This window comes from Meles meles, chromosome 16, assembly GCF_922984935.1.
Source record: "Meles meles chromosome 16, mMelMel3.1 paternal haplotype, whole genome shotgun sequence".
In the NCBI taxonomy this organism is placed as follows: Eukaryota; Metazoa; Chordata; class Mammalia; order Carnivora; family Mustelidae; genus Meles; species Meles meles.
The window spans coordinates 30,932,825-30,944,627 of record NC_060081.1 but is presented as its reverse complement, the minus strand read 5'-3'; the positions used below and the strand labels follow the sequence as shown (position 1 = coordinate 30,944,627).

The 11,803-nt window shown below is 56.1% G+C and overlaps 1 long non-coding RNA gene across 1 annotated transcript in view; it reads left to right on the top strand.

Annotated features, from left to right (window-relative positions):
* Positions 1 to 1,121: 1,121 nt before the first annotated feature.
* The window catches only part of LOC123927187, a 29,204-nt gene continuing 18,522 nt past the window's right edge, over positions 1,122 to 11,803 (top strand). The window contains exons 1-2 of the long non-coding RNA XR_006815375.1: positions 1,122 to 1,305; positions 2,294 to 2,405. This is a non-coding gene — a long non-coding RNA (uncharacterized LOC123927187). The remainder of the gene's footprint in view (positions 1,306 to 2,293; positions 2,406 to 11,803) is intronic.

Genomic DNA, 11,803 nt, shown 5'->3' with positions numbered 1-11,803 from the left:
GTTTGCCACCCCTGAGTGTGGTGTGAGCTGTGGGTTTGACATATGGGGCCCTGGTTGTGTTGAGGGACATTTCTTTCTATTTCTAGTCTGCTGAGAGTTTTCTCTGATGAAGGGACTTGAATTTTGTCAAATGCTTTTTCCAAATTTATTGAGATGGCCATATGATTCCCCCCCCCCCCCCCGTTCTGTTAATGTGGTGGGTCACATTACTTGATGTTTGTAGGCTAAACCATCCTTGCATCGGGACAAAACCCACTTGGTGTCCTGTCCCATCTTTTCAATGTGCTGTTGTATTCAGGTTGCTAATCCATATTTGCCAGGGATATTACCTGGTGAAAACAACTTTCTTGTGTCTCTTTCTGGTTTTGATGTCAGGGTAACGCTGACCTCATAAAATGATTTTGGAAGTATTCCAATCTCTTTAATTTTTGGAGCAATTGAGAAGGATTGGAACAGATTTTCTTTTCAATTTTTTTTTTTTCTTTTAAAGATTTTTTATTTATTTGACAGACAGAGATCACAAGTAGGCAGAGAGGCAGAGAGAGAGAGGAGGAAGCAGGCTCCCTGCTGAGGGAGCCTGGGAGCTTGGTCCAGGCGTCTGCCCCCTTCCCGCAGAGCGGGAGAGCCTGGCCCCCAGACCCACTGTGCGCGGCGGGTGCCGGCCCCCGGGGGCGGCATGCTGGGCTGTGCCGGGTGGCGCCCCCGGAGAGGCGGCGGGGCGGCGGGAGTTGCAGGAACCCCCTCTCGTGGCAGATCAGCCTCGCTGCTCTTCAGGCGGCACAAGCTGTAACCTCGAGAGGAACAAGTGCGGCGCCTCCGGGCCCGCTCCGAGGCTGCGCCTCGCCACTCGCCCGGGCGGGACGAAACTTTCCCCGGCGAGCTCGCCTCCGGGGATCCGGCCCTCCGTGCAGCTCCGTTCCCGAGGAGTCGAGCCGCGGTTTGGAGCTTTCCCTAGGAAGGAACCCGCACCCCTCGCCCTCCCCATGGCGCTTTTGGGGGGCGCCCCGGCCGGCGGCGGAGTGTGGAGTTGAGGCCTTGAGGGCGGAGGCCCCGCAGAGGCAGAACTGCGAGCAGCGCCCCTGGTGCCCCTGTGCGCTGGCTGGGGAAGGGGACTGCGGCGCTCCCGTCGTCTCGGCCCAGCGTCCCTGCCGCGCCGCGCGGTCTCTTCGATGGCTCCCCACCCGGCCTGGCCGGCCTGGAGCCGCCACTCCCCACAGCCCGGCCGGGGCGCCTTGCTGCCTCCGGCGCCTTCCGCGGGGCAGGGTCCTTGGGTGCTCCAGGACAGGCGGACACCCACCCTTTCGGGTCAGTTCGAGGCGCTGTCTCGCCTGGTTGCGCTAGAGATGGGTGCTCCGAGGGCGGACCAGTGTTCAGCGGAGCAGAGGCGGGAGGCCTGGAGGGTGGAGCCCGGTCTTTGGGAAGCCTCCCTCCTTGCTCAGAGCTGAGCGCCCCTGGGAGGTCCTCCTTTCTTGCTCTGCCGCCGCCTCCTGTCCTGGTGACCCACGGAGAACACGTGAGCCTACAGGCCCTCGGCACCCAGAGCCCAGCGTGGTCCTCAGGCTGCCGCTGGCCGCTGCTCCCTGCTCTCTGAGGCTTCCTGTGCTCCTCACATGCTGCCCTCTGTGGAGCGGGAGAGGTCCTCCCAGGCAGCCCTCCTCCCGTCAGCTGGCCCTCCTCCTCACCCAGCACCCTGACCCCAGGCCAAGCCTGCAGGGCCCCCTTATGCAAGCTGGGCTCCCGCCTGCCCCTTGCGGGAGCAGAGACCCCTCTCCGCGACGCAGGGTCAGAGGGGTCTAAGTCAGGTGCTGCCTCCTGCTGGTCGCAGCCCCATCGCTCAGGTCAGTTCCTCCTGCCCACACCTGGGTGTGAGCACAGGACAAGAAGGGGTTTCCAGAGCCAGAGACCACATTCGCACAACTTTGGTCACCGCACAGGGTGACAGCTGTCCTGTGGCTTCCGTGGTTCCTGACAATCCCTGGCTGTGCCGTGTTCATCACTGACACCTGACCGCGGCCTAGCTCCTGCATGCGGAGGGGAGCTCACCTTGCCTGCAGGCTGTGGCTCTGCCCTTGACTTCCCGGGTCCATGGGGCCTGGGGTGGCTGCTGAACCAGGTGAGGCGTGAGAGCAGGGAAGCAGATGAGCGCTGGGTTTCCGCAGAGACTGTGGCTTGTGCGTTTCTGTCCTAGTCAGAGGCAAGGCCCAGCCAGTAGCAACCCCTGGTAAACATAGGCTTTGGATTAAATTTCTGTCCGCTTCATATTTGTTCCAACCTTTTTTCTTTCTGTTCTCAGGCCCATAATGGGGATCTTACAGCCAGGGAGACCTGCAAGGCTGGATTCTCTGAAGAAGACTACACCGCATTAATCTTGGAGAACATTCTGGAAGGAGAGAGTCTACTCAAAGGTAGGGGGCTTGGGGATGGGTGAGAAGAAATTGCGCGTCGTGCTCTGGATGGGGGAGACCTTTCCAGGAACAGGCAAGGTGGGGCTGCCTTTGAGCTGGGCTTTTTGCAAGATGATGGCTCCGAGGTCAGTGAGATGGGGAGTCGGGACCTCAAAAGCATTTTGCATCGCAGGTATTTTGCATTCAGCATGCCTGTCATTTTTGAGTGAGGTGAATCATTTCCTGGGCAACAAACTGGAATTCGGATGTAACGTCACCCAAATAATGTGCAGGGAGAGACTTTCTTGCTAAGTATTTTTATGTATGAAATTCTGGATTCTTAAATTATCCCTGCTTTAAAATGCATGATAAAGCAGACGTTGTTGGAGATGCGATAAATAAGCCCACAGACGTTCTGTTCACAAATGTGGCATTCATTTTCATTACTGCCCCACTGACAACATGAAAACACACATGCAGGAGGGAACTACCAATTAGCTTTCTCGTAATTGTAGGATTAAATCCACATTTGTGATGGGAACATCAGAGGCAGCTTCAGAAGTCAAGTGACAGTAGATCATTCTGCATGTTGATCTGTTTCCCTTTCCAGACAAACTAATTAAACTTTCCATTTGCATGGGAGGGGAAATAAATCCGTTCTTCCTTCTGAGGATTCCAAATCCTACCACGAACACTGCAGCTGTGCGCCTTCCCAGAAGTAGCAGCTTTTAGCTGATTTCAGAGGGATGGAGGGAGCAAACTTTGGATAAGGCTTGAGAGCTAAATTTCGGCGCTCATGACTAAATAATCCTCACGCGGCTGACTTTCTCCCCAGTTTTGTGTTTTAGGAAATCTGGGATTTTCCCTTAAGAGCTGACAGGCTCCTCTGGGTGGGGAGAGGGTGAGAACACGCACACAGCAGGAGGCGAATTTCCAGGTCCTCTTCCTCGGAGGTGGGGCTTCATGGGCTTCCCTCGTTTGCACCTGGTTGTATGAATCAGGATTGTGAGCGGTTCCAAGTGCAGCTCTTCTTATGTGCTCGGTGTCGTCTGCGTTGGCTGCTAAGGGTATGATGCTGTTGACTCTTTCGTTTATTCCCCCCCCCAAAATAAAAATGAAAATGAAATTCCCAGCCATTGACCAGAAGCAGAATGGGTGTGTTGCACAAGGAGGCTTATATTGGTAAGAGTTTTAGGTGCTGCTCTGTGAATTTTAGGAGGGTGGGCCACCTTTCAGGGTGTATTAGCCTACTGAGTGTCCCAGTGTGTGCGCTCGGGGAAGGCCCAGAAGATGCTCTCACACTCAGTGTTGTAGTGTCACACGTGGCAAGGGACACATGGTACCCCCGTTTCCTTGTCCAGAAGCTGGCATCCTGGGCCTCTCTGGGGATGGAGCCGCTCTTGATAAGATCGTGGGTATCAGTTTTATTCAGGAACCTAAGGAAAAGTACCTCTTAGTAAAGCCAAATGCTACCTACTGTGGAAGCGAATGGCAGATTCTCATACCTTTTATGATGAAATGTGGGATTTCTAACAGGCATATGGTCTCCGTCCTGGCTGCTTTGTGCTTCCAGGCTGAACTGACTTCTGCTCTTGGCGGGTGTCAGGGGAAATCTTGGCTACTGGCTGGACCTTGGCCAGCCCCCTAAACTGGACAGGCTTCACCCAGTGTGGAACGGAGAAGGTGAACCTGGACCAGCCTTCATCCCTTGAGGATGCACCACTCATGTGGGGGCATGTACTTATCCCTTAGACGAGGCCCAGCCCCACCCAGGTGGAGGGGGGAGGTGCAGGTGTCTCCCAGGCATCGGGACCTTCTCTCCCCCTCCTGTGGGACAGGCTAGAGCCCCGTTGCTTCTCCTGCACCTGTGTGTATCCTCTTCCCCCCACTGTTCTCAGGGACCAAGATGTTTTATATCTTAGAAATAATTTTTTATATGGAGGCAAAAGCTGACGCAGACACACACTCAAATCAGGGCAGATAAAAATTTCTCTTTTTATGTACGCTCTCTGCAAACCACAAGACCACAGGGAAGATGTGTACATCCAAAATAAAATAAAGCCACGATATTTCTGTTATTCTGGTAGGAATCAAGTTAAATAGATTGCTTATAATTGAGTTATTCCAACAGAGAGAGCTTAACCTTAATTTGACAGGCGAAGCTTCCCATAGTCAGGGTTTTATTGTAAGTGTCCTGAAAGCCATTAACGGCTGCTTGGTGGCTTCTTCTCTTTGCCTGAGGTCAGCTTACCAGCAGCCCCGAACATCCAGATTCCAGAAGGAGCGATTTGTTACACAGTAATTAACTTATTTATGATAAATGGATGGAAGAAATGTCGTGGCATTTTGTTTTATGTCTAAATGAAAAGCATTTGCATTCTAAAAATTTCATGCTAATTAGGCTTAAAATAGTTTTCCCCAATAGGGTAGCGGGCGCTACGGTATTGTGAACCTTGTCAGCAGCAGAGCCTCTAAGTCCAGCCGTGTGGGGCATCCGCTGGGCTGATTTGTAGTGTTCTTGGATCCCTTCCGAGCTGGGTTTCCTGTGCCTGCTTTCTCTGGCCAGCTCGCAAGCGTAGCCCCGTACCATTAGCAGTAGTGTTGTTTTCAGGATCGTTCACTTACGGCCATGATCACTGGTGCGTGGTAATATCTAAAGGAGGATGGTTAAGCCGTTTTCCTTAGGCCAAAATGGGACGTTCCGTGCGCCCTAGTTCAGTGTGGGGCATTTGCTGAGCTGCTGTCTTTTTCTCGGCTTTGTTACTAATTGACAGCCTGCCCACAGCTGAGGCAGTGAACTGCATTGCTCTCTCAAGGTGAGCAGAGTCCTGGAAAACCCAGACCAGCTTCGTGGCAAACCCCCCAAAGATGGGAGAGTGATAGGCTGTATAGTGGGAGCCCAGGACGCGTGGGTCCTATTAACCCTGGGTCCTGGACAGGAGTTGGTGTGTGAGTAGCCATGTCTGCTGGGGGCAGGAGGGCGTGGAGTCTGGATGGTAACCTCACAATACAGAGAAGAGGGGAGTGCTGTTTCTGAAGACTGCCTCGGGAAGCCTTTGTGCTCCCACTCTGCCTTAGCTCAGGGCAGTCCTGGGCAGCCCAGCCACACTCTGCTTCCTCCTCGGAGAACTTCTGCTCTCTGGGTCAGCATCTCTCTTGCTGAAACAGGAGGGTTCACGAAGGCAGCAGCTCCGGCACTCTGCTGTGCTGTTTTAGATCATCTCAGAGTGTGCTCAGCCAACAGGATTAAACCCCATTACCAGAACCTTAAATGAAGGGGCTTAATTTTTCTCATGTGATGGTGAAGAGAGATGGTCAGGGGCTGGAGCAGCTTGTGACCGCCATTATCACTACCTGATCTTTATTCTCCTGTCTGTGGCTTGTCAGCCCGGTTTACTACCTCCTAGTTGTAAGTTGTAAACTGGCTGCTGTGGCTCTGGCCATTGCATTTGAGTTTGGAGCAGGATAAAGGAGGGAGGAGGGGCACCATTTGCATCCCTTTCCTGCGGGAGGAGATCAAGCACTTTCTTGAGATGCTTGCTGTTCTCCTTGGCTACAACTAGGTCACATGCCACTCCCAGCTGAGAGGGATGGGGAGGCTGGGATGCAGAGAATTGCTGGGAAGCAGAGAATTGTGTCGTCGTATTTGGGTTAGAGCTATTTTGATCCACCACCTGGTAGATCCATCTCCTTGGAGCAAGTAAGATTCTGTTTTAGGAAGGAAGGAGGGAGGAATGGATATGGAGGAGATAAGCATGGGTGTCTGCCCTTTAAGGCTGTGGCTTCCAGCACAGTCCCTAAATGTACTCTGGAATGAATGACTCATTTGCATACTAAGGCCCAGAGAGGGAGGGATGGGAGAGGGAGGGAGGTATGGGAGAGGGAGAGATGGAACAGGGAGGGATGGGAGAGGGAGGGATGGGGGAAGAGCCCACATGCAGATGTTTGGCATCAGCACCTAAGAATTGTGCACAGTGTTATGGGCAGGGCCAGAGGTACCACTATCTTATCTTGACAAGTATAGCGACACTAGCCTCTTCTCCAGGCAGGTGGGCTTGACCCCTGTGAGACGGGTCGCTCTTACTGGGGAAGAAGGCGTCAGGAGACACAGGACAAGAGGCTCAGCTGGTCTGCTGCCGAGCCACACCTGGCTTTGGGCCTGACCCGTGCGGTGGTGGCTGTGCAGTGAAAGTCTCAAATGAAGTCGTGAATGAGCCCAAGAACGTGGACACTGTAACACATCTGGACCCCCTTGGTTCACCTGCCAGGGAGGGGGAGCTGCTTGGACACTCAGCTGGTAGTACTAATAAGAAACCACCTGCACAGGCTGCTGTCCCGCGTCCACTCTCCCCGTCTTCCTCAGACTCCTACTCTGTGTTCAGCGTACGCACAGTCCTGTCCACGATGCTCACACGACAGGTGGACTCTGTTACACCGCGGTGGCAATATGGCCTGCTACGGCTAGGACCATCTGGTTAGGTTACTCTGTTCGACGAGGCTTCTGGGAAAGGATTTTTCCTTTTTCCTTCTTTCCTCCTGGTAGAGAGAAACCTATTCATCTGGCCTTGCCCTCTGCCTTTTTCCCTTACCTCTTCCTCCTGCCTGGAAGACAGACATGATGTGTGAGACACAGCAGCCATCTTGTGACTGTGAGGATGGTGGAGCGGGAACTAGATCCTAGGTGGCGTGCTTGAACCACATCCAGATAACCTCTGGGCTCGTTGTCCCCCTGAGAGGTGAGAAAACCAAGGCTGAAATACCTCAGTTGGGTTTTTTGTCCTTTTTAGTGAAGGCGATCCTGGGTGAGGGAAGCGAGTGCGGTGCCCGGCAGCAAGTAGCTGTCCTTCCCTCTGGAAGCCTGGGACACGTTTCATCCTCTGACTTGAGCCCAGCTTTGGGGGGACCCGCTACCCATCCTTTGTTCCTTGGGCCTCGGTCTTACTCTTTCTGTAGCGGCTCTGCTCCTTGTGGTCTCGAATCCATGTCCAGCACCCCGGATCGCAGAGCATACACCGTGGTGCTCGGTACATGTTTGCCGAGCGGATGAAATGAACAGTCAACCACGTTCGTGTCCGGGCCAGGATGTGGATGAATCATTCAATGTAGGAAGCCAGGCTGCCTGTCTGCTCCGCCCATCGGGGAATGTGCAGTCTCCACTGGCTCTCTTAGCCGCCCTCCTCCAGGAAGCAAGGGGAGCAGGCCTGGGGTCTCTACTGCAGTGCTGACTAGCTCCGGGGGATCTCGGCTGCACGAGGGGTGGAGGTGAGGGCGGCCACGCAGGACTGCTTCCTGACCGGCGGCTCCACTGGCCTCACACCAGCACATCTCTTGCTCTGGAAGCCGGAGGAACCCTCCTTTTGGAGACCTGCACTGAGACCTGCTTGGCTTCTGTTGGCAGCCGTCTCCGGGGTCCCCGAGAAGGAGCCCCCAGAACCTTCTGTGGAGCGCTCGCTGGAGACGGTGATGCCCCTCTGGCTGTCTTTGGGGCCAGCCTTGCCATTTCGCGGTCGCTTGGGCTCTCAGGTCTGGCTGCCCGGGTGTCTCCAGGGCCCCCCATGATAGGTCTCCAGGTCTACCCCCTCGCTCCCTGCAATCCCTCCATCTCTGCATCTTTGAAACATGCTTAAGCAGATGCCAGAACTAATCACCAGCTGAGAACAAGGGAACAAGCAAGGGTTCGTCCTTCCAAAGAATGTGCTGGTTATTCTATTTGAAGGAGCAAGTTTGACTTCGAGTGAATTCCATCACGACAAAACACCATACTGCGTGCGGGTTCCTGTGCACCAAGGGCGGTAGAGCTCCCCACCTCACGTGTTATGAAGCCTCATGGGACAGGCTCCCTGCTTTTAGTTCCCAGAGGGGGACGTGGAAAGTTGCCCGCTGGCCTGCTTTTGTCACAAGGTTCAGAATTTGGGTGACTTTTTGCCCTGGCTTTAGGCTGCCCTCTCCTGGTGTTTCAGGCTGGCTCCCTGACTTCCGCGCTTCAACAAAAGAGAACAAAACAACAAAGCTAGGTAGTTATCTTTGGTGGGTGTGTTCTTTCTCCCATTCCCCTTCCTGACTTCCATCGGGGCAAGCTGGTGCATGTGAGGTCTTCCCGGGCACTGACACACCTGCTCCCTTGACGCCTCCGAGACACCTGGGGCCTTGGGGCATTTGCAGGTCCTGCCCTAGCCCTGCTGGGTCTGCGCAGAGCACCCTGTGACTGTGCAATCCCCCGCCCGCCTTCGCAGGCAGGAGTTCTCTTGGGTCGCGGATCCGGCTGTTCCGTAGTTAGCCCGCATAGTTAGTGGCTTGATAGACACAAATTTAGCTGCTTGCTGTTCTGGAAACCGGAAGTCCAGCAGGGCCAATCTCCAGGCGGCCGTGAAGGCGTGGGCTGAGCTCATTCTTCCTGGCGGTCCCGGGGCAGAGTCTGTGGTCAGGACATGCCAGTGCTCGGACACCCCGTGCCGCTCATCCAGTCCCGCCTCGTTCCTGGGGCTCCCACCCCACTCCCCACCATGCCCCGTGTCCCTAGTGCCGCTGGGAGCCATGGGGGGAGCAGGCTGCAGAGCCCACAGCAGCTCAAGGCTTCCAAAGGCTCCTTGTTTGGCTTCACTGATTTCCTGCCGGCAGCATGTGGGGATTTAGGAAGGATTAAGGTAAGCCTTCAGCTGACAGATAAATATCCACAGATAAATATCCACTAGCACAAGAGTCCCTCCCCCTGCCTCGGATGGGAGGAGGGGAGGACAGTCCTTGTGGTGGAGGACGGGAGCTTCCCTGCCCAGGCCGAGGCCCCAGGAGAAGCCGCAGGGGCGGAGGGAGGACTTCCTGGCCTGCCATGGGTGCATTTTCCATTTGGAATCCAGATTCGTTATGTTCCAGCCCCTGGGTGGGGGCTGCAAACCCGTGTCTGTCCATGAAGGATCCTTTTCTCTCTGAGCAGGACGGAGGAGGGCGGTGCCCCCCACCCCCGAGTCCTCCTTCGGGGCTGTGCACCTGTTTGTTCACCCGACATGGAGAAATGTTGGATCTTTGTCTCGCGTTGATTTTGCTGCCAAATGTAACTTTGAACACTGTTGACGCTGATCTGCTGGAAAGCTGAGGGGGGCCTCAGTGTCCGTGTTTGCTAAGCACGCGGTCCCAGGCTTCTGCTGCCTGCAAGGCTGAGGGAGAAGGGGGGGAAGTCACGGGCATCCTTGGGACAGGGGCCTGGCTGGCTGCCCTCCTCTCTGTGGGCCTCAGCTTCCTTATCTGAAGAGCAGAGGCCTAGCACGTCCAAGCGTGGTTGGGGAGCTGCGTGCCTGGGGACACTGGTGACACCCGCAGGCCCCTGCATCCCCTCCCAGACCTACCATAGTGGGTCTAATGGTGGACACCCCGAGAGTCATCTATCGGCACTTTGTTTGGAGAAGAGGTCTTGGCAGACATAATTAAGTAAGGTTCCTGAGATGAGATTGTCCCGGATGGTCTGGGGGCCCAATCCAAGGACAGGTGTCCTCATAAGACACAGAAGAGCAGAGACACAGACACAGGAGGAGCCACAGGAAGGGAGGCAGAGGGAGAGAGATGCCGCCACGACCTCAGGATGGCTGGAGAGGCCGGGAGCTCGAAGAGGCAGGAGGGACCCTGCCCTGGAGCCTCCCGGGGGCAGCATCACCCTTCCCACAGCTTGAACCTCAGACGCCAGCTTCTGGAACATCAAGAGAATAAGTTCCTGTTATTTTAACCCCCTGAGCTTGTGGTCATTTGCTACAGGAGCCCCGGGATGCTCAGACACCCGGTGCATCAGAAATCTAGGGCTGGGCCCTGGGGAGCTGCAGGATTGATCTGTCCCCCAGGGAAGTTGGTGCTGCTTCAAGCCGAAGACCTCAGGTCAAGAGGGATTTTAGCCTCAGAATCCCAGGGTCAGCAGAAACCACGTTATTCCCAAGGGCGTCTGCCGGGTGGTAGGTGGCGTCTGAGCGCACAGCTCGGGCGGGCGGCAGGCAAAATGCTGGGAGCGTCCACCCCACAGGGATGGTGCACAAGGCCCTTTGTGGCAGAGACCCCTGTCCTGTCTTCAAAAGTGTGACCTGGAACAACGCCATCAGGACTGAAATGTCCATGGAACAGTTGCTCTCATCCCATTAGCATCCCTGGTCAGATGCCATCATCACGAGGGTCAGAGCTGGGAGCAGATCGCGTGGTGACGTCATCAATGCTTTGTTGGTCTGTCTGTGGGCATGGTCAGCGGAACCCCGGGCTCCAGGGGAGGAGGGCTCGCTTCTGCTGCTGTCCAGACGCCAAGGCCGGCGGGAAGGCGCGGGCGTTTACAGAACGTGCCTCTTCTCTCCCTAAAACTGCTTTGCCCAGCAAATGCAAAAAGGCCTTATTTCTGGCTCCGCGAGTTGAGTTCCCTGCGCTTCCTGCAGCCACATTTTTGCTGCCTGGCTGCTCGGTTTCTCCAAAAGCAGAGGTTCGCACGCTTGTTCTGGGCCAGTCCCTGCCACCTCCCTTTCCTACTGCTGCATGGGGATGGCCTTGTGTATCCTTGGGGACCGTCGCTTCCCTGTCCGCAGGTGTGTGGGTGCCGGGGGAGCTCAGGGCCCCTCGGAGAGTCAGCGGCTGCTGTGTCCTGCAGCCTGGCTGTCCTGACTCTTGTGGGGTCTGGGGTGGGACTGGCCCATCCCTCCCTGAGAAGAACTGTGGCAGCTGGACTCACGATGTCTTGGGTCCCCAAGCTCTGCTCGCACTGGGCCCCAGGGTCACGTCTTCTGTTCTCCACGAGTGCCTCTGGTCGCAGGGGCCGAGGGGAAAGGGCCCTCGCTGGGACTGCCAGGGGCTGCTTTCTTGCTCCGTCCCAGGCTCAGGCCAGTTCGCAGTCTGGAGGGATTTCAAGGAGAAAGACGCCCTATTTCCCTTTCTTATTTTTCTTCAGTGAGATGCTGGCAGAGGGAAGCCTCGGCTGGCTGGTCGGACGGGACACCTACGGGCGTTTGAACACCGTGCGTAGGATGAGCCTCATGTGTGGCTGCCTTTGGCGAGCACGGGAAGCCCCATGCTGGTCCTGGTGTCCGGCCCTTGTCCCGGTGTCGTAGGACTGCCACCCGTCCCACAGGTTGAGGCTCCTCTGTGCTGGGGACCGCGCTGGTGCCTCCCTGGGGCCTGCCAGACCCATCCACACAACCACCCTGTGAGGCAGGCCCCCTTCCCCTGCTTGGGGACGCCGATGTGTTCCGCTTTGGGGCCCCTCGTTCACGGTCCTGCGCTGGTGCCGAGGAGCCCGGGTGGAGGTGGGCAGACTGTCGCCTGAGGCCACCCCTGCCGTGGGCACCGCAGCCTCGGATGTTCCCCGTGGACACGGGGCACCCTGTGGTCCATGTCTGAGCGGCTTCCAAGGGCCTGGACTCCCATCCACTGTGTGGCCGCAGGTGTACGTCCCGGGGAACCTT